The sequence below is a fragment of the Dysidea avara genome, chromosome 1, assembly GCF_963678975.1.
Source record: "Dysidea avara chromosome 1, odDysAvar1.4, whole genome shotgun sequence".
Lineage (NCBI taxonomy): Eukaryota > Metazoa > Porifera > Demospongiae > Dictyoceratida > Dysideidae > Dysidea > Dysidea avara.
In genome coordinates, this window is record NC_089272.1 from 27633085 (window position 1) to 27636481 (window position 3397).

Here is a 3397-nt window from a genome sequence, read left to right on the forward strand (position 1 = left end):
ACATTGAAAGTTATATCTAATCCAAAACAGCCAAGCTGTAAAAAAAGGGTGCGGCCCTCAAAAAGGCTATGGTGAAAAAAGATGTGAAATCCAAGGTGGCGGCCAAGAAATGGCTGTGATGGTAGATTAATGGTAAAAATTTTAACAACGACAATTCAGGTGAATTTTGGTGCCGCTTGGTCAATTGGCACAAAATTCATCTGAATTGTCGTTATTAAAAATTTTACCATTAACCTACCATCACAGCCATTTCTTGGCCGCCACCGTGGATTTCACATCTTTTTTCACCATAGCCTTTTTGAGGGCCGCACACTTTTTTTACAGCTTGGCTGTTTTGGATTAGATTTCATTTCTTTTTGTATTTGTATACATTATGGCCGGCTTTGGGACTTTTTTAACCTATGTTTTTTTCTTTACCACAGGAAGAAGAAAAGATGAAGTAGATGTACTTTAAATATTTTATCAGTAAATGTACAAATTATATATATAATACATATTATATTGATTAAAGAAATCTCCATGGTGGTTTCTTTGTAACTGAACACTCTACAAGGTGACTTCTTCTAGATGCTCTCTATACAGGGTGAATTGTTTGTAGCTGAACGATCTACAAGGTAACTTCTTCTAGTTGATCTCTCTACAGGGTGATTTGTTTGTAGCTGAGTTCTGTACAGGTGATTTGTTTGCAGCTGAGCTCTTTACAGAATGGTTTCTTTGTAGCTGAACTCTCTACAAGGTAACTTCTTCTAACTGATCTTTCTACAGGGCAATTTGTTTGTGGCAGAATTTTATACAAGGTGATTTCTTTGCAGCTGAACTCTCTACATGGTGGTTTCTTTGTAGCTGAACTCTCTACAAGGTAACTTCTTCTAGCTGATCTCTCTAAAGGGTGATTTGTTTGTAGCTGAATTCTGTACAGATTTGTTTGCAGCTGAGCTCTTTACATAATGGTTTCTTTGTAGCTGAACTCTCTACAAGGTAACTTCTTCTAACTGATCTTTCTACAGGGCAATTTGTTTGTGGCTGAATTTTCTATAGGGTGATTTCTTTGCAGCTGAACTCTCTACATGGTGGTTTCTTTGTAGCTGAACTCTCTACAAGGTAATTTCTTCTAGCTGATCTCTCTACAGGGAGATTTGTTTGTAGCTGAACTATCTACAAGGTAACTTCTTCTAGCTGATCTCTCTACAGGGTGATTTGTTCGTAGCTGAATTCTGTACAGGTGATTTGTTTGCAGCTGAGCTCTTTACAAAATCGTTTCTTTGTAGCTGAACTCTCTACAAGGTAACTTTTCTAGCTGATGTCTCTACAAGGTCACTAGTTTGTAGCTGAACTCTCTACATGGTGGTTTCTTTGTAACTGAACTTTCTACAAGGTGACTTCTTCTAGCTGATCTTTCTAGAGGGTGATTTGTTTGTAGCTGAACTCTCTACAAGGTAACTTCTTCTAGCTGATCTCTCAACAGGGAGATTTGTTTGTAGCTGAACTCTCTACAGGTGATTTGTTTGAAGCTGAACTCTCTAAATGATGGTTTCTTTGTAGCTGAACTATCTACAAGATAACTTCTTCTAGCTGATTTCTCTACTACAGGGTGATTTGTTTGCAGCTGAGCTCTTTACAGAATAGTTTCTTTGTAGCTGAACTCTCTACAAGGTAACTTCTTCTAGCTGATTTCTCTACAGGGTCACTAGTTTGTAGCTGAATTCTCTACATGGTGGTTTCTTTGTAACTGAACTCTCTACAAGGTAACTTCTTCTAGCTGATCGTTCTACGGGGTGATTTGCTTGTAGCTGAATTCTGTACTGGTGATTTGTTTGCAGCTGAGCTCTTTAAAGAATGGTTTCTTTGTAGCTGAACTCTCTACAAGGTAACTTCTTCTAGCTGATGTCTCTACAGGGTCACTAGTTTGTAGCTGAGCTCTCTACATGGTGGTTTCTTTGTAACTGAACTCTCTACAAGGTGACTTCTTCTAGCTGATCTTTCTACAGGGTGATTTGTTTGAAGCTGAACTCTCTACAAGGTAACTTCTTCTAGCTAATCTCTCTACAGGGAGATTTGTTTGTAGCTGAAGTCTCTACATGATGGTTTCTTTGTAGCTGAACTCTCTACAAGGTAATTTCTTCTATTGATCTCTCCACAGGGCGATTTGTTTGTAGCTGAACTCTCTACATGGTGGTTTCTTTGCAGCTGAACTCTACAAGGTGATTTCTTCTAGCTGAACTATCTCTTTCCATAGTTGCATGAACTCCCTACAAGGTAACTTCTTCTAGCTGATCTCTCTACAGGGTGACTTGTGTGTAGCTGATCTCCATACAGGTTTCTTGTTTCTAGCTGATCTCTTGAATTCTCTTCAGGGTGACTGCTCTATTAGGATGACTGCTCTATTAGAGTATCTCGATCTCGTACTTGCTGCACCAAGTTGGATTTCGTGTTATAACTCCGTGGCTTTAAGTCTGATTCTTCTACACCATTGATGATCCTTTCTAAGATGATTACTCCATCTGTACAACGATTTTCAAAGCATTCCCCCAAGTGGTTTATCTGGTAGGCGTGGCAAGCAGTCGTTTTTTTTATTAGCTAATCTCGATTGCGTAATTGTTACACACTGTTGGTTTTTTTTTGTTGTATCTTCCTGTTTATTAGCTCGATTTCTTTCAAACCACAAAAGGTTTGAGGTTCAATAGTTAACCTGTTCACCCACCGATTTTCAGCTTCTTCCCATACGCGGTTTACCCTGTAGGCGTGACAACATATTGGTGTTATTTTTCGTGAATAATCGCTCATAACTCTTTGCCTGCTTATCGTATTCCAGCCAAAGTTGGTACCGAGATGCGCCTTTATATCCCCCTTCTGTGTGCCAAATTTCAAGGCAATCGGATATGGCGTTCGCGTTTTATAGCAGTTTTTGTAAGTGTGCGACAAGAAAAAGAAAAATAAGAAGAAAATAAAAACGAAGAAACTGAGCCAATTTTTGAAGTCGCATATCTCGGGAACGCGCGACGCGATTTCGCTCAAATTTGGAATGTGGAGTGCTGCAGTGTGAGGGCATGTCCACAGCAAAAATCGTATTGTTTCATCAAGGAAGCACAGAGCTACGGAGGTGCGAAAATTGCGTTTTCTTTCTTCCTGTCAATATACTCACGGGTGTTACGCGCCGGCTTCTTGAGCCGCACGACACACTACCGTGTGTCTTGATCAATATGTGCGAGGTTATGAGACGTATTGTTGCTAAGGCTGTGCTGGTCATCCTGCGGGATGACATTCAGGAGGCAGCTGGTTCACACCAACTTTGTGCGGGGAAACTTTCTGGGGCGGAGGCTGCGGTTCATGCTGTCCGAAAGGTTTTTGAGGAAGGAAGCACTGAGGCTGAGTTGCTGGTGGACGCCTCCAATGCCTT